Genomic DNA, 20,079 nt, shown 5'->3' with positions numbered 1-20,079 from the left:
GCTCCCCGGCTACATTTCAGGTGGTCAGACGTTGTCCTCCAAGCACCATGGGCACCACTGTCTATTCAGCGGCAAGGGCTGCTCCCTCCTGGCTTGGCAGATGACACTGCCCAAAGTCTCCCCGCAGAGGCCAACCCGTCTGACCCAGATAATGCCACCAGTTAAAACAATCCTGGCCCAGGGCCCACAGGACTCACCAGTCACTATGCTGTATTGGAAAGTAAAACATTAGATTATAATCAACTCAAATCTCCCCTTCTAGCTTCTCTGAGCATAACATGAGTCCCCGGGAGCAAACGAGGGGAGGAAACTACTTCTCCCAGCTTTCTGCACTTCTAGGCCCTTGGCTCAAATTAAATACTCCATTAGAGCAGAGAAGGACTCATGGCCACCATGCCTGTCACCATAAGCGGCTTTCGAATTTGTTTTGGAAGCCAGTAGAGAATTCCAGGATAGCATCTACCATCTCAAGAGTGTAGTTTCAGGGTACAGATTGGATAGGCCAATGGATGCTGGGCCAAGGAGCTTGGCCTGCATTCCATAACAATAGTAATAACAGCTCTTTCTTACTGTAAGCTTATTAAATACCAGACCCCGTTCTATATCAGCTCATTTAATCCTCATAGTGATCCTGTGAAATATGTACTATATCACCCCCATTTCAGGAGGAGGGCACTGAGGCACAGAGAGGCTAAGTAACTTGCCCGAAGTTACAGAGCGAAGTGGCAGAATCAGTGTTGGAACCCAGGCAGATCGGCTCCAGAATCCGTGCTCTTAATAGTTCCCTACACCACAATCAGGAGTAACAGGAGCTCCAGAAGGTGGGTGAGTGAGCACAACTTAAAGACAATGATGCTCAGGCAGAGGCAGAGAGAGAGAGAGAAAGAGAGAGGGAGTGATTGATGGATGAATGAAGGAGTCCAGTAAGAGTCTCTTGTAAGAAATCCTGGCATGCAAGTATAAAAGTCTGAATTAGGCTGGACACAGTAAATATGGAAAGCTATAGACCAGAGGGACGATGTGGAGAACTTATTGGAACTACTTTGGAACTCAGAGGTAGAAGCATGGCCTGGAATGTTCATCTTTGAGAGAATGGTGGGGCCATGGCCAGAAGTAGAGGAGGCAGGAGGGCCTCTGATTTGTGTGTGGCCTTGACATTGGGTTGATCAGGGTTCCAAGGTGCAGAGATCAAACCTCCTCCCACCTCCCATATCTACCCCCGAAAGGAGGGATGCTGCTGGAGGTTAGTTACACCCGGGGGAACCTGCAAGCTAGAGGTGAGGCTCTTCCTGGGAGAAGTGAAGAGATTATAAACAGAAGCACCCTGCATGCCCTGTGTGCCTCAGAATGATGGAAAGTCAAGTTCCAAGCACCACCTGAGTATGCCCCAGCCCCTTCAAAGTCCTGGTGGGTGGGGCCAGGGAAAAGAAGCATGGCGGAGGGTGGAGGATAGCTCAGGGGAAGCACGTACTCCCATTTTCACACATCCCCATGTTTTCTCTCTGGTGGGAAGATGTGAGAGTCAAGGACATGGTGAGGTCAGGGAGAAATGAGCCAAGCAATAGTCTATCCAGCCTGCCCTTATTCTAGGCTGGACACTAAGGGGCTAGGAATTTGGGGCCCAAACTCCAAGCTGTGCTGAAGACTATTTATTTGCCCTCGAACTATGTCCTCCTTTTAATCCAGAGCAGAAGTCATCGATGGGGTGGGATTTAAGGATTTAGAATCTGCCTTAATCAGCCATGATATTGATCTGTCTTTCATGTAATCAGATTTAAATTCCTCTTTATAGTTCTTTAATGTTCTAAACTACTTCTGTCTTCTCATTTCAATATGATACTCAGTGGTGATAAATGTCCTTAAAATATTTGGTGCAAAGAGCTAAAAGAAACTACAAAAATAAAGACATTCTCCCCCATTTTCCAAAGTATTGTGGTGTGTGATAAAATGATATCTGAAGCCCCAAATTTAAAAAGCTCTCATTGACAATAAACAAAGAAAAACCAAGGGCGTGTGAATGTTAATAATTTGGAAATGTAGCTGGAGGTATCCTTATTTTTGAATAACACATGTTCGCACTTCATCATTTTAAATAACAAAGTAATTTTTTTCTTTTATAATTTCAGCAGCAGATATCTTAGGGTAAGAGACCAAGATCTGGATCTATGTGAATAGGATTTTTTTATTTCACCAGTGAATTCAAATAGTGTTTTCCCAGGGTGAAAACAGATGGCAGAGACTTTATTTGTGGTCAAAGGTATTATGTTGAGAGTGAACCTTTCTTCAACAGGCAGATTTGAATAAATTTGGGAAGTGATTTCAGATATAATATGTCTCCTAGAACCTGATTTATGGCAGGTGCTTTTGTTAACAAAATTTATACACTCAAACCAGTGAATCAGAGGAGCTAATTTTCCTTCTGGCAAATCACAATTGTTTTAAATTTATATTTTATTTTTATTTTTTTTGCCATTGACTACATACCTGGATATCAGAATTGTCTTGGAAAACTCAGTCTGTGAGTCAGAGTTTGCATGTATCTCATATCTCAGCTGAAGAATGTTTTCTGATCTGATTTTCAAGGCCTCAGTGTGTTTAAAAGAAATTATTTGGGGGAGATAACAAAATCCTGGTTTGCTGTTAACTTTGTCTATAAATTATAATTTTGATATCTCCAGTGGTGCCAAGTTTCAATGGAATATTGTCCCAAGAGGCTGTTTTAAACCATAAATTACTACACAAATGGAAGAGGATAGTGTTAGTATTACAATACACAGCTTTGTTACCAAGCCAAATTTCTTTTACATTCCCAGTGGAAATTAGGCACTTAGGTGGATCGTCCCTGACTGCAGAGTATTTGTTGGATAACTATGGTTTTGGAAACAACACAGGATACCTGCAAGAAAATTATGAGGCCACACACAGACGTGGGAAAAGAACTGAAAGGAATATGTGTTTGCAGTGACTTAACTGTCCTTGTCTACTCTGGGGTCAGGCTCATTTTCTCATCAGTGAACTTCTTAGATTGTAATTCCTTGGTGTTTCTTCTCTTCTCAGTTTCTTTTCACCCCCGCCAGTTCACAGGCTCAAATGTACAGAATGCAGGAGGATGAGTGACACAGAGCCAGCATGGGCCGAGAGCTCTGAACTGGACAAGGCAGAGGTGGTGTGCCCCCCCAAATCTGCTTGGCCACTTAGGACCACGGAGGACTCCATAGACAGAGGATTTCAGGCTTTATTGTGATGAGAATTTCTTGGTCAACAATTACCTTGTATAAAACAAACAAGCAGCCCGCCGGTGGACTCAGTGGTTGAGTGTCAACCTATGAATCAGGAGGTCACGGTTTGATTTCCGGTCAGGGCACATGCTCAGGCTGCAGGCTTGATCACCATGGAGGGTGTGCAGGAGTCAGCCAGTCAATGATTCTCTCTCATCATGGATGTTTCTATCTCTCTCTCTCCCTCTCTCTTCCTCTCTGAAATCAATAAAAGTCTATTTAAAAACCACACAAAGAAATTTGAAACATTAAGTCTGAGGAGCCCATGAGTCAATATTCTTTTTTTTTTTTTAATATATTTTACTGATTTTTTACAGAGAGGAAGGGAGAGGAATAGAGAGTTAGAAACATCGATCAGCTGCCTCCCGCACCCCCCCCCCCCCCCAGGGATGTGCCTGCAACCAAGGCACATGCCCCTGTCCGAAATCGAACCCGGGACCCCTCAGTCCGCAGGCTGACGCTCCATCCACTGAGCCAAACTGGTGCTGGCAATATTCTTAATCATTTCAGGGAATTCTGATGCAGCTGGTTGAGGACCACAGTTTGAGAGACATTGCATAGAGTCCTACCTTCAATATGTGGTACTCCTACTAGGTGGCATCTCAGCTCAAGTCATCTCATTGGCATAGGCCTTGCTCATGTTCCTCTTACATACACATGGCTGCCTGTGGCCTGGGCATTCATCTTTGCTTCAGTGACCATCAGCTCTAGTGTCTTCATGGAGGAAGAACTACCCACGACGACTTTCCTTTGCAGGGAGCTGTGGGCTTGGCCAGTACCTAATGCTTCATTGTGTATTAGGACAGGAAGGAAATGTAATTATTCAATATACCACCCAGATGCCATGTCCACAATAACGAAAGCAAATATATATTGTCCAGACTTTTTTGTTAAATCCTCACCCGAGGATATTTTTCCATTGATTTTCAGAGAGAGTGGAAGAGAGAGGGAAAGACAGAGAGAAATTTCGATATGCATTGGTTGCCTCCTGCATGAGCCCCAACCAGGGCCCGGGCCAGGAAGAAGTCTGCAACTGAGGTACGTGTCCTTAACCAGAATTCAAACTAGGGACCCTTTGGCCCGCAGGCCGATGCTCTATCCACTGAGCCAAGCTGGCTATGGCCAGACATTTTTTTTTTCTCCAAAGCATTTGATTAGCATTCATACATTTAACCCTCAAAACCAACTTTTTTTGGTAGTAGATGCTATTATTATCTTCATTTTACAGATTAACAAATTGAGGCATAGAACTTGCCCAACTATTTGTACATGGTGGAGCCACAATTCAAACCTACACAAGTTAGCTCTGAAGCCACTGTTTTTTATGATTGCGTTGGCCTCACAACAGAGAATCAGTGTGTGTGTGTGTGTGTGTGTGTGTGTGTGGTTGGGGATGTTACAGGGAGAAGAATGCAGGGCAAAACCTAGTTCAGAAAAGCAAGACTGTGCAGAAGCCTCCATTGGTGGGTATTGGGGGAGGGAGTTGGAAGACAGTGACAGACAGATGTCACAAACCAACAAGACGCAGCTGTCTTGCCTGGGGGGCCAGAGAGGATTCCAGCAAGAGATTTTTGAGGGGTTTCTCGTACTCACTTCTTCCCTGACCTCTTAAGAAGGAGTAGAAATGGTACCTAATGATTCCCTTTAAAATAAGGCCATAGTAAACACCTTCCTTCGGAGCCTGAAACCTCCTTCCTAGCCAATACCCCCCGGGGCCTAGCACCATTTGACAGACAAGCCTTGAGAATGCAGGATTAGTCAGGGAATTTAGCCTGGAGTGTGTGTAAGGAGAGAAGGTGGAGGGTGGTTATGTGTGCGTGGTTGAAGAGCAAGAAGTTTGCAGTGGGAACCTGAGAAGGGAAGACTCTCTGCCCTGAAGCTCTGAGGGCCCAAATCCAAAGCAGCTACTCAGCTGTAATCCAGTCTCCACTAAAGCCTGAGGCAATTATTCCAGAAATTCAGGAGGAGGGGGAGCTATTGAATTACTGGAACAATTATCTCCATTTCCTTTCTTTCCTTCTCTTTGTTTGCAGAGACAGATCTGGGTGGGGGCTGCCTCCTAAATCCTTAGCTTTTTGAGAAAAGCACAGTCATCATTGAAATATCATTTTGGGGGCACATAGGGGTCTTGTCAAGGTTTTCTTGATGCTTCTGAAATGGAATCTTTCCCCTTTAATTAGCTACTTTTCTCTTTCAATCAGTGGCTTAGGAAGTAACAGGGAAGACCTGACTTGAAAAGACCATGGCCATTTAGATTTACTCCCATGTCACAATCAATTTAGTTTAGTTCAGGAGTGCTTTCTCCCAGCGCTGACTCAAGGCAGGGGGTGGACAGCATGATCATTCCTTCCCCCAGTTCTGAGCAGGCTGGTGGTCTGTGCAAAGTGTGGGTTCTGGCTAATCCTTGGCACGCTGTGCGAAGTGGGTATTTACACACCCCAAAGCAACAGGTCTTGGTGCTGAGCCGCAGAATTTGAAAGAGGGGTGCATTTCTCTGGGACAGTTGTTCCTCTGACAACACCCACAAAGATGCTCTCTGTTTCGGGCAAAGCAATTACTCCGGAGACTTTAGGGAGTCTCAAGACAACTGGATGCAAGATGAGAAAGGGGATAGGTCGCGAAGGTAGGCTGTTCCCCCCACAGGGACTCCTTCCTAAGGCACATGACTGACTTCGAGGCAAGAGGCCATGAAAGTGTGTCTGCCCTTAAGAGAGTCAACGCTCCATTTTCTGAAGCGAATGGAGGAAAGGGGTGTTTTGGTTCCCTATATCACTTTCCAGAAATGAGTCTATTGTACAAAGTACTTCAGCCTACAATGCTACCAAATATAATTTACTGTTACTCAGATGATTCAGAAGACCCTCTGGGATCAAGACATTTTCCGCTGCAGCTGCGTGGAGGGGCCATTTCCCAGCCATGTCTAGTAATGAGTCAGAAAAATCAGAAGAAATGCCCCTCTCTGTTATATTGTTCTAATCTGAGCCAATCCTTCGCTCAATTGGAATGTATAGTTTACCTGTGACTGACAAGGGATTGTCCAGGTATGTGGGGCGTGTAAAGGAGTGTAAGCAGTGAACCTTGGTTGTAAACAAGGGGACATCTTCATGGGTTCTTTGTCAGAGCTTAAGACGAGAACTCAGTATTGGGGTTTGTGATGGGTTTGGTAGGGCTGCTCCCCATGTCCACCCACCTCCCTTCTAACATACCTCCCTGCACCGTAGTGCCTGGCGAGCCAGACGTCACCGTTCCCAGGCTCCCGTGCCCTCGGGCTCTGGATGGGATTGCAGTTCAGCCATGATGTTGCGCTGGTGCGAGGTCCAGACGGCAGAAATGAGGCAGAGGCCATGCTCTCGCTGCTGCTTTCCCTTTTAAAAGTTCGGTGGTGGCGGAATTTGCATTTTCTGTGGCAGCATTAACAGCAGTCTGCAGGTTTCAAGAGGCAGGTCACAGGAGCCCTTCCTGCAGGTGAGGATGAAAGCACGTCTGCTCTCATGTGGAGCCAGCTTCCTGTCCGCGAGGGCCACCGCACGGTGGCTTCCTGCCTTTGGTGCTCATCTCTTGTTTTAAGAGGTGGCCGTTTCCTCGTCTTGGGAGTGGCTTTAGGAGCCAACAACCTCAGTCTGTTTCCCTGGCCCTCTCAGTGATTCAGTGAGCTTTTTAATACCTGTAGTAAATCCTTTCATGCTCCAACTTGCTAGAGTGGCTTCTGTTCCCTGCAGTTGAACCCTGTCCATGACTGTGATTGGTACCAGCAGGATTACAAAGAACAGACTAAAGACATCAGAAACTGGATTTGTTTTTTTCTGACTTGATTGGGTTTGAAAGGAGCAATGACTCTGCTAGCATCCGCATGGGGAACACTGGCAGTGTGTGACATGGAGCGGTAAATAGTTCCTTAAAATACTGGTCCCTGGGAATACAAGGACTGTGGAGTTGGGTGGCTGTTTTCACCTACATTAGAGAACTTAGAGAAAGAAAAATATATTGTGCCACTCCAGCAGGACCAAGGGTGATCCCGAGTGGGGGCGTGAAAGGATTAAGGAAAGACAGACAAGAGAATAATAGCTGGGTCTCGGTGGGACGTTGCCTCCCTGATGAGGAGACAACGACAGCTCCCACAAGCCGTGTCTTTATTTTATAGCAGATGCCACGAGGCAGAGAAAAGGCGTGATCACATTGTTTACAGCATTCTCCTGAGTTTCAACCTCACTCAACTACATGCACCCGAACTCTATCACAAGGCACGTGGGGCCACGTGTTTGGACCATAGGTTCAAGTTTACAGTCACAGCCGTTGGCTATGATTGTGCTGGGAGGGCCCTGCCCTCCAGCTGGGACTTGCATGTGGCAATGAGAGGACCCTGTCCTTTCATTAGTCCGAGGCTTGAACCTGCCAAAACACCGTAACCGCGCCCCACAATATATGCTCAAGATTTTAAAGTTACCTGCATGAGGCAAAAACCAGAGGACTAAAATCCTATGACTTTCTAGAGGAATCATTGATATAATGTAGCTGTGGGGATGATACAGTCTATATTCAAATGCGATCTGATCGTGTGGGTTGATGGTTAAAAAATAATCTGAACTCACAGGATCACTAGGGCTCTTGTGCAAAAGTTTGGGTATTAATTGGGAAAGAGTGGGATCTGAGAATTGGGGCCATTTAGGTGGGTTTAATTGAACCTGAGTACCAAGATCTCCAAAACTCCATTAATCTCTGCTCCCAATGGCAGCATCTCCTCCTCCCTGACCTGATGGGGCTGGTCCAAACTCGCTTAGAGACTCCATAATGACCTTGCTGAGGTAGTTTCCTTGCAAGGAGATGCCAGCTTTCCTCCTGCCCCCATTTCCCACCACTCAGTGTTCTAGATTTAACTAGAGTCAACCACCAGCATGTCCCCAGAAGGACAAGCACAATATCTATTTTATGAAGCAAAGATTTACACACCCAAGGAATGGCAAGATTTTGCTCATTTATGTCAGCAAAACCCCTAGGGAATAGTTGTGGGGATGGATTATGAGAATCTAGGCCAGACAAGAAGAAACACAATTTTAAATCTGGCTTAACTGATTATTGTGGGTGTATTTTCCAACCATTCTGAATTGATTGTTCTAGTGGATGCAGGTGGAAATGGGCCTGACCGTTGTCCTGGCTGATTGGGTAGAAATGAACTTAATGGTGGCCTGTGTGGAATGAAGGAGAGTCATCAGAGATCCATGGTGTGACGTAGGGGGAAGAGTCCAAGCGCTTAGGAGAAAGGACATGCGACCCAGGAACTCACTAAGTAACTCACTCTCTGTTCACCAAGGCATTGAGACACAAAATTAGGAGAAAGAACACCCTTGAAAAGTATTGCAGTGGAGTCCTCTATAAGTCAGGAGTGAAGGTGAGAGACGCTGCTATTTAAATGAACACTTTAAAATATAGATTTTTATTGATTTTAGAGAGGAAGGGAGAGAGAGATAGAAACATCAATGATGAGAGAGAATCATTGATTAACGTCCTCCTGCATGCCCCCCTCAACCCCCCTGGGATCGAGCCTACAACCCAGGCATGTGCCCTGACCCAGAATTAAACCATGACCTCCTGCCCTAGCTGGTTTGGCTCAGTGGATAGAGCGTTGGCCTGCGAACTGAAGGGTCCTGGGTTCAATTCTGGTCAAGGGCATATGCCTGGGTTGTGGGCTTGATCCCAGTAAGGGGTGAGCAGGAGGCAACCAATCAATGATTCTCATCATTGATGTTTCTTTCTCTCTCTCCCTCTCCCTTCCTCTCTGAAATCAATAAAAATATATTAAACACACACACACACACACACACACACACACACACACACACACAAACCCAAAAACAACCCGTGACCTCCTGGTTCATAGATCCTATGCTGAACCATTGTGCCATGCTAGCTGGGCTGAAATGAACATTTTGATTGCCCTGGGTTTGTTGAGATCATGGAGGGCGGTGGGCAAGGGGCAATACTTAAACATTGGAAGCACGGTAGAAGCAGCTTCTAGCAGCAGAGCCTGAGTGGAATCTGATCTTTGTTGGCAGTTAATTTATCATGAGGTTCCTAGGAACGACTAGGTGGCCATTCTATCAGAATCCAACTTGATATATATAACAAAAAATACTGTAGATCTGAAAAGCATAAGCCCAACCACAGCCACCACAGTGAAAAGTCAAAGGCCTTCACTCAATTGCCAGATTAGTTATAAGCCCAGAGCCATTGAATAAAGGGGACACCAGAACCCTGGATCCCATCAAGACAATGTAGTGTAAATCTTTCTCCTCGTCTCCAAAGAAACCTGTAACTCTTTAATAACTTAACTCTGCTGTGGGAAAAGAGAACCGCCCAGACTTTCGGGGGCTTATCAGATTCTAACTGTCATTAACATTAATCCCCGAAGACTCTCAATACCACCGTGGCTCTCTAGAGGTGACAATGGCATGTGGGTTGCGTTTGTCTCTCAGGGGTCCCATGGGTTTGTGAGGCCCTCTTGTAATCATTTTCCTTATTTGTAATTGCATACTTGGAGTAGATGTTTCGCGACGGCAGAGTTGGCACGTTGGCTCTGTGGAGTAAAGGCTATTTACTGTGAGGGGTCAGGTGGGAGCTGGAACTCTATCAAAATAGTAAACCAAGACAATACTGCACCCTGAGGAAATCACAAAGATTACTGCCATCAGAGAAGGCTTTTAAAAAGTGCAGGGAATATGATTCTTCTCGTATCGACATTTAACTCATCTACTTGACCTCTACAGAATGACCATGAGTCTTGGGGAATGACAGTAGATCACTGTCAACTTAATCAGATGACAACTCGAATTGTATTTGCTATTTCACACGTCAAATGGAGACAGTTCCTAGCACCTGGTAAGGACCTATAAATTGGGCAAATACTGTTTTAAATGTTAGTACAGGATACCAGAAAGAGTCGTCTTCCACCTCACAGAGACAGTAGTGTTCTTTCCCCTTCCTTACCTAGGGCCTATGCCAGCTCTCCGATTCTCAGTCATATTTTAATTGTCAGGGAAGTTGATCATCACACTATGCTGCGGAACATCGTACTGGGCCGCCATACTGACGACAGCATTAGGCAGGGCCTGGTGAAAAAGAAGTAATGTGTTCTTTGTAAGACGCAGGCATGAGAGAGGATATTTTTTAAAAATTTATTTTTTTTACAGAGAGGAAGGGAGAGGGATAGAAAGTTAGAAACATCGATGAGAGAGAAACATCGATCAGCTGCCTCCTGCTCACCCTCTACTGGGGATGTGCCCACAATCAAGGTACATGCCCTTGACTGGAATTGAACCCGGGACCCTTCAGTTCGCAGGCTGACGCTCTATCCACTGAGCCAAACTGGTCAGGGCGAGAGAGGATATTTTAAAAATCATGAAAATATAAGCGTCTGTCACCTCAGTTAGGTTTATGGAAGGCCAGTGGTCTGGAGTATTTTGAGGGATCTCATCCAAAGAGAAAGACTAGTTGTATCTTCCACGAAAGAAGAGGCACATACTTGGAAGGTGATTCTTTGGTGTTTAGAGGCAGCATATCCCACAGCGGGGTGCTGTTCAGGCCCATTTACTGAGCAACTTGTAAGGCTGCCCGCTTCGTGTGGGGCCCAGAGTGTGAAAAGGTTTTTCCGATGGTGCAGGTTGCCGGGCAAACAGTGTGCTTCCCCTAATAACCCAGCTGATCCAATGGTGACCGAAGCATCTTTATCTGATAAGGATGGTGCATAGAGCCTGCATCAAGCCTTCACAGAAGCATTACAGTACAAGTCCCTAGGGTTCTGGAACACATTTGTCAGAGGATTACTTTCCTTTTAAGAAATAGACCTGCCCTGACCGGTTTGGCTCAGTGGATAGAGCGTCGGCCTGCAGACTGAAGGTTCCTAGGTTCGATTCCGGTCAAGGGCATGTACCTTGGTTGCGGGCACATCCCCAGTAGGAGGTGTACAGGAGGCAGCTGATCGATGTTCCTCTCATCGATGTTTCAAACACTCTATCCCTCTGACTTTCCCTTCCTCTCTATAAAAAAATCAATAAAATATATTTAAAAAAAAAAAAGACAAAGAAATAGACCTGGCTTGCTTCTCATGGAACGACAAGTGATTCTGCCACCTGAGCTCTCCATCATAGGCTGGGTGTTATCTGATGAACCACGCCGTGAGAATGGGTCTTCTCATTCTTCATTCTTCAGCACTTCATCCTTAAGTGGTCTTGAAGGAACAAGACAATTGATTGAACATGGAGCTCACATTCCCGGGGTATCACCTACTGCTGCATTGACTCTCACTCAGTCAATACCTACAGATTCTTAAGGCAAGGCCCAATAAACAAGTTAGCTGAGAAAGAAAAAAAAATCAAGCCTGGTTTATGGATATGTTCCATATGATATGCATGTGTCACCTGGAAGTCAACTTCTGTGGCCTGACAGCCCCACTCAGAGGGGACCTTGAAGGGCAATAGGAAAAGAAAACCTCTCATTGGGAAGAACTTGTCAATGTTGCCTGAAAAGAAAGCTGTTCAGAGGTCCAGCTCAGCACAGATTCATTAGTAATGGTTTATGGCAAGGGTGGGCAAACTTTTTGACTCGAGGGCCACAATGGGTTCTTAAACTGGACCGGAGGGCCGGAACAAAAGCATGGATGGAGTGTTTGTGTGAACTAATATAAATTCAAAGTAAACATCATTACATAAAAGGGTACGGTCTTTTTTTTTTTAGTTTTATTCATTTCAAACGGGCCGGATCCGGCCCGCGGGCCGTAGTTTGCCCACGGCTGGTTTATGGGCACGGGATTATCTGGATGGTCAGAGATTTGGAAGGAAAAAGATTGGAGGACTCATGTCAAGAAGGACTGGGGAGAGGTAGGTGAATGGAACTCCCACAGTGGGCACACAATATGAGCCTGTGTATGACCCATATATTTACTCAGAGAAGAGCATGTTTTGAGGAGAAGTTGCTGGAAAATGAATGAGGCACATTGACCTGTTTTGTGGAGATCTGTGAGCCTCTTTCCCCGGTCTGACAGATTGTTTCCTCATGATTACATTCAGGTTATGCATTTTTGGCAGGAAGACCACATAACCAGTGTTGTGTCCTTTTCAATCAAAACATCAGGAGGCACGTGATATCAATTTGTCTCATTCAATTGGAATTTGAGGTTGCCACTCACCATTTTGGGCACCTGGTGCAAATGAACCAACAGGCTAAAGACAGGTCATGACTATGTCAGCTGGGTGATTACGCTGGTTATCAAGGGGAAGCAGATTGCTGTTACACAGTGGGAGCAGCAAGAAGTATTTTTGGAAACTAGGGGAACCCCTGGGGTATTTCATAGTATGCCATCCCCAGTGGTAAAGGTTATCTTATATCAAAATAATGTATTTAATCTATTTATTTGAATTGTATATTTAAGATTAACTTTGAATGAAAGAGTATAGAAATCTGGTCTAATCAGGATCACCAAGGTTCATATCTGCTAGGAGTGATGGTCTGGGCGATCGACCACCTAAATAACCTGGGTCAGCCCTGGTGCCCACTGAGGTCAAAAGTGATCTATAATGAGCTGTGGAGACAAAAAGTTGTAAATACCAACTGTAGGTAGTCTTGTGACTAAAACTGGAACTCTCACAACCACCATGGTTTCTTCTTTGTTCTGTTATGTATATTTTATATATATATAAACCCTTTTCCTTCCTCCTTTCTCTTTCATCACAATGTTATAAATGGTCTACTGGTGATGGTTACTTTTTAAAGTTAATTTATATATTACAGAATATCATGGTGGGGTTGTGACCAGACTAGAGAAGGAATGAATGTCATTTAAAGATAGATGCAGAGACTTGTGAAACTTTGGGGAAAGTGAGTACATTTTTTTTTTTTACAAAGGGTGGTTATGATATTATTGTTTGGATGTTTAAACATGGAGAGAAGGTAAGTATAGAAGTTGAAAAGCCAGAGGAACAGTCAATGGCATTTATGGTAGATTGGTGCTCTATATTCATTCATGCGTTCTGCTGTGCATTTTCCTGCTTTGCAGAAGTTAGAAAGCAAAAAATTATTTTACCCTGACTCTCTTGCAGCTAATTTTGAATGCTGTTTAGGCTGAGACAGTCAAACACAGTTGAGCAAGATTTGGAAGGCAGAAGAGGAATGGAGGCTGTACTTCTGCTGTATTTTTTTTTTTCCAGAAAGCACAATCACAGAGGGATCTGTCCTTCCTCCCTCCGCCTCCTGCAGCAGCATTAACCTCCACACCAGTGTCTAGTAACTCCGTTGGCTTGAGTGCTGAGGCAGAGCATGGGGCCTCCCCTCTGCTGGTGTGTTAGGCAGAGCTGGCATCGTGCAACTTCCCGGTGTGGCAGCTTCCTGGTTGCAGCACTTCCTGATCACGGCTGTGTGGTGTGATTCTGGAGCCAGCTGCTTCCTGATCACAGAAGAGGCAGAACCCCTTTGGCGACCCATTTCTGCATTGTGGCTTTTTGTTCCCCAAAGCTTGACTCGGAGGCTATTTCTTCAGCTTTCCCAGTGATTCAGTAAGCCTTGACAGTAAGCCTGTAGTCAGTATGTCTCCCACTTAAGCCGGCTATAATGGATTCTGTTCTTTGCAAGCAAACCCTGATCAATATAGGGATTCAGGAGCTCACTGTCCCGTGCCAGTATTTTACCTGAGGAACAAGCAGGGTTCAGGTGTGGCTTCTCCACTGCCACTCGTCATGCTGTCTATTGCTGTGGAGAGAAATCTATCAAAAATTACATGTCAGTTCTTGTCTTTTATTTATTTTTAAAATAAGTTTTTATTGATTTGAGGGAGAGAGAGAGAGAGAGAGAGAGAGAGAGAGAGAGAGAGAGAGAAACATCAATGTAAGAGAAACTTTGATCAGTTGCCTCCTGTATGCACCTGACCGGGGACCTGAAACCTGGGCGTGTGCTGTGATTGGGAATCAAACCAATGACCTTTCTCTGCATGGGATGACGCTCAACCAGCTGAGTCACACTGGCCAGGGCAGTTCATGTCTTTTATTTCTCCTTCATCAGCCTTTGATTCTGATGGGAAACCGTTATGGTTTGAGGAATATGAGACTGAAAACTATTGAGACATTGAGGGGTTCATGAGGACATATGTCACACCCTCTGTGACAGTCGTTCTCAAACTCACCTACACATTAGAGTAATGGGGAGTTAAAAAAAATTCCTGATTCCTGGGCTGTGCCCAGACCAACTCAATCAGAATCTTCTAGGTGATTCCAATGGGTAGCCAGGGTTGGAGAACCACTGCAGCCTGGGAAGAGAGAGAGAGGCGAATTCTCAGGTTATGTATGAGTTGCAGTTGTGGAGCAATAACATCCTAGTAAAGTAGCAAATTTACTACCTCACAGTCAGAAATACATGGGTCTCACTGGGCTAAAATCAAGGCATCGGCAAGGCAGGAGTTCTTTCTGGAAACCCTAGGGGAGAATCTGTTTCCTTGTCTTTTCCAGATTCTAGAGGCTACCTGCTTTCCTTGGTTCTTGGCCCCCTTCCATCTTCAAAGCCAGCAAATGCTGGTTGAGTTTTTCTCGTGATGCCATCTCCCTGGTTTTGACTCTTCTGCCCCACCCCTTCCACTTTAAGAACCCTATGATTACGCTGGGCCCTTAACTACGCTGGGATAATCCAGGTTAATCTTCCCATCTCCTGGTCAGTTAATTAGCACCTTAATTCCACCTCTAACCTTAATTCTTCCTTGCCATGTAACCTAACATAGTCACAGGTTCTGTGGGTTGGATGTGGATATCTGTGGGAGCCTTAGTCTATTTATAAGGAAATAGGGACAAGGGCACTGGGGTACAGACACCCTAGGGATTCCTTCCCCACGCTTTTTGTATCAGAAGAAGCGACTGGAAGGGCCAAGGCACTCAGACACGGCTATACTATTAATTCAGAGGTGATGGGAAGCTTGCACACTTTATATTCATACTTCTGTAAGAAGCAGGGTTAGCCAGAATGAGTTGCTAAGACATTAGAGAACAATTTGAGATTGTTTAGTCTTGCCACTTTTCACCTATTTGCAAAATTATTTTTCTATTATTTGAAAGTTCTTTGCAATCCCCTGGATGTCGGGCTATAGATGATGGGAGGACATACACATTGAACCTTCCAGTTGCTGACCTGCGGCCTCTTGTTAGCAACCAGGAGGGGCCTATTAGGAGCAGGTGGTCCTGCTAGCTAATTGTTTTTCTCTTTTTAAGAGCAATTCAATAGTAACTATTCCAAAACTCACATTATTCTTCTGGCGGTTGTCCTCCAAATGTATTGCTTTGTAATACATTGCTGTACCACTGCTGTAGACTAATTCATCTAGTTCCTGCAGGGGCAGGTTGTATAGCTAATTTAACCAAATTCATTGGGAAGCTGTGGCTCATAAGGGCATTTGTGAGACTTTTTTTTTTTTTGACCTTGCTGAATGATTGGTAGCACATGCTTTGAGCATATTCCATGCCCGGAGTACCAGAGCCATGATCTGTGGTATAGCATGCCCCTTGGGTACTGATTTGTTGCCATGCAAGAGCAGACCCTGTATCTTGAGGAAATGTCTGGCTTTGTCCTCAGGCACCCTCATAACCACTTGCTCCTCTGGTCTCAAAGGCACCCGGACCCATCCTTAACCAGCATCTCAGACTGTCTGCGCGCTGGGGGCCTGAGTGGAAGCTAGTGGTCTGTGTTTCCTGGGGCCACGCTTAGTGGGGTGGAGCGGAGTTAGGTCGCAATCATGGGAACGAGGTTGGGGAGCTGGCTCACTGGCTGCCCCAGTCCAGACTCCCAGGTCCTTCAGCTTCGCCCTCGGGGTGCTCTCACTCTACAATCCTTCCTGCGATTCCGGTGGCTCCTGCTGTTTGCTTCCTCCTCTCCGGGCGTGAGGCTGGCCTCATGGGCCCTGTCTTCTAGGTGGCTGCTCTGGCTGCCTGGAAACTTCTGTCCCTGGCTGAATCTGCGGCACAATTATAGGCTCTATACAAGCTTTGTCATGAGCTCTCCCCACTCTTGACTTGCTATTTTTATGTATATGGTCCCTGCTGCTGATCCTGCGTGCTCATTTATACTGTGTCATCATATTATTGTACATGCTCTTGTTGCAAAGCTCTTCAAATCCTCCATGGACGAATGGATACAGGACACAAATATAGAGAATAGTAACTTCAACGTCCCTCCCCCCATTGAGAGATTGGTGATGACTGTCAGCTGTGTGTTTTACCCCACCACGTGGAAAGGGCAGGGGGAGTGGAGCAAATTTCAACTATTTCACTTTGTTGATCAAGGGAGGTCTCACTGCCGGGCTTAGAAGAGGGGGGCTTTACCCAACCAGGCACGTTTTCAAATGCTCCAGGTAGGCACATGCCCACGAATCCTTAACACCAGGAGTTAATCTCAGACCTGAGTCGGTGGAAAGAATTATTACCTGGCACCTTCATTTTTGTGAAAAATGAAAAAAAAAGATCCTGTAGCTAACTGAATTCCCACTCTGGCCATTTTTTTTTTTCCTGACAGAAATAAAAACTAAACTAGATCCAGTCTTATCTCAATTGGCAGCATCTCACACTCAGATAAAAAAGGTCAGTTTGGATTGTGCATCCAGCGTACACATGAGCCTGAGGGAAAGTTGTAAAACCTGATTCTTGGCCTCCTTTTCTCTGCTCTTTCTCGCCCTCCCCGCCTCCTGCTGTGCATTCTCCTGACGCTGGCTGGAGTTTCCATGTGGGCCCCAGTTGTGCCAACAGCGATGGCTGCTCTCTGTGGAGCCTGGACCACTTGCCAGGCTGTGCGGAGCACCCTGCACGCACGACCTCCCTCCTTCCCCCGCGGGAGGATGGGCACGTTGTAATGAGCCCGGTCAGACACGAGGGTTCACAGCTCCACTCTGCCCTGGGTCGGCAGCCCACACAACCAAGTTGTTGGTATTCTCCACGTTTTCATCCTGGGCTTTAAAATGTAATGGCAACTAGGATGCTGCCTACAGAACAGAAGTAGCGGGCAGACTACGGGGAACTGGAGTTAATGTTTTCTATGTATTTTTAATCCTTTCCCCCAAACGGTAATTACGGGTGTAAATGAAAGTTCTGGGAGCCACTGTTCATACTGAAATTTAACTGCTTCCTCCCTGCAGTCAAACAAACACTGGTGAGACTGAGCCCAGCGGAGCCGAAGATGTGGGGAAGTGCTGGCTTCTGACCTTGGTTTCTGACAGGCTGGACACCAAGCGCCCTCTGTAATGCTGAATCGTCTGAGAAAACTGAAGTACACAGCCCTGTACACCTGCAGGCAAGGCGGTCCGGCTGCTTCTGGAAGGTCTGACCCTTGGGGTTGGAGCACAAGCTTCGCGAGCAGATGGCAGGGCGGCGGAGGCTGGGGTTGTCGTTGTTTCCACCTCCTCCTGGAGTGTGCAGCCCTTCCTCCCTCCTCAGTGTCCTGGGGAAGCCACCTGCGCCAGAGTCCTCCTGCTTCACAGGCAAAGCCCTACCGGTGGCTTTCAGAGTCAGAACCTGGGGCTCCGGGGACTGGCACGTGCTCCCCAGTCAGGCAGCCCGGTTCTCACAGGGCAGAGGGCCCGCTTGTTGGGCCCAGGGCACCGAGGGAGCGCGGCCTTGCATCAGATGCGGGAGATCTTGCATCACGGAGCTCTGAGGATGAGGCTGGAACAACCACAGCTGAAACTGATGCAACAGGCGGGAGGGGCTGGCTGGTGGCCCGAGAGTTGTTGCCCTCACGAAAGGGAAGACAGAAAGGAAAATTAAACACCGTATCTTGAGGCACTGAAGGTGAGTTGCCAACTGCATATTCCCTGAGATCATCCCTGATCTTTTAAGATGATCTGAAAGGGAATACAATGAAGTCACTCAGGAAACAAGTGATGAGGGATGTTAGAGACTCATCAGAATATTAGCCTTTCTTAGTTTTAGTAACACGAATGAGGTCTGGACAACGGTTTGGTTCTTGTTACTGTCGTTCACTTGTGTGTGAAAACTTTCATGTTAAAAACGGCAACAACAGGAAACATGACTTACAGGAGTGGACTGAAGAATGGTCCCCAAAGGTAGCAGGTCCTCGTCCCTGCAGCCTGTGACTGTTTCCTTATTTTGCAAAATCGTTTTTGCAGGTATGTGATTGAGCTAAGCACCTTGAGATGGAGAGATCATTCTGGATTATCCAGTAGGCACTACATCATTACGGTCTAATCCTTTTAAGAGGGAAGCAGAAGAAGACTTCACATGCACAGAAGAGGAGGAGGCAATGTGACCACAGAGGTGGAGACTGAAAGGATGTGGCCACAAGCCAAGGAATGCTGGCAGCCACCAGAAGGGGGAGGAGGCAAGGAAAGGCCTCTGGAGGAAGCACGGCTCTGCTGACACCCTGACCTTGGCCCAGTGATGCTGATTTGAGACTTCTGGCCTCCAAGTGAGAGAATAACTGTTGTTGTGGTGAGCTAGCAAGTTGGTAGTAATCTGTTACAGAAGTCATAGGCCTCTAATACACTTAGCTAACTTGAACTTACTGAGCTCAAAATCAGAGTATCTACTATGTGCCCGGCACTCTGTAAGCAACTTGCACATACACTATTCCACTTAATCCTCATTGCAATACTTAGAAATACCTCCTACAATCCCCAGCTCTGTAGCTGAGGAAGGAAACGGGGACTCAGAGACTCAGTAAGTTGCCTAAGGTCACACAGCTGGTAAGTAGTAGAGCTTACCAGTTGTGTGAATCCAAGTCCTTCTGACTCCAGAGCACTATGATTTCAGGTAATTATGGCAATCATCTTTCAAAACAGTGGTGAGAGCAAAAATAGGTGGTTGGTGATGTTGGGAATCTGTATCCCTACTGGCCTGGCTCATATTGGGCTTGTGTTTGTCAGCAATGTCACTCTGACATTTCTCTCCCGTCCTTGTTGTCTCCCTTCTGGGAACCTCTCCTTCCCTCTGGTCCCCCTTCCCCCCGACCCTTCAGCCACTTAAATATTCTCATCTTTAATTTCCATCAATACCCCCTGAGTGCCCCTATAACTCGCTTATGATATGTCTCTTTTGGTGCTGTAGCTTGTATTAAAGTGGTTTTGTAATGCGGATTTGCTTATTTTGTCCTGCGCTGAACTGCCTGAGGACAGGAACCACATCTCATTTATTTATCTGTATTTCTCTCAGGTTTGGTGCTCATGGAGTACATAGCAATCCTTTTTTTGACTTGAATTTCTCTCTGGTTGCTCATGAAAGTCCACTGCAACCCTCCTCTCCAACTGTATTCCTTTTTATTTATTTATTTTTAAAATATATTTTATTGATTTTTTTACAGAGAGGAGGGGACAGGGATAGAGAGTTAGAAACACTGATGAGAGAGAAACATCGATCAGCGGCCTCTTGCACACTCCCTACTGGGGACGTGCCCGCAACCAAGGTACATGCCCTTGACCGGAATAGAACCTGGGACCCTTCAGTCTGCAGGCCGACGCTCTATCCACTGAGCCAAACCAGTTAGGGCAACTGTATTCCTTTTTAAAAAAAATATATTTTTATTGATTGCAGAGAGGAAAGAAGAGGGAAAGAGAGATAGAAACATCCATGAGGAGAAGGGATCATCAATTGCCTGACTCCTGCGCGCCCCACACTGGGGATCGAGCCCGCAACCCAGGCATGTGCCCTGACCGGGAATCGAACCGTGACCTCCTGGTTCATAAATTGACGCTCAACCACTGAGCCATGCTGGCGGGACAACTGTATTCCTTTTGTACCCTCTCCCAGCTCCCACCTTCACTATCAAAAGCTCA

The sequence above is a fragment of the Myotis nattereri genome (genome assembly GCF_964212035.1).
Source record: "Myotis nattereri genome assembly, chromosome: 4".
In the NCBI taxonomy this organism is placed as follows: domain Eukaryota; kingdom Metazoa; phylum Chordata; class Mammalia; order Chiroptera; family Vespertilionidae; genus Myotis; species Myotis nattereri.
The sequence above is the reverse complement of the archived record's forward strand: the minus strand, read 5'-3'. Positions refer to the sequence as shown.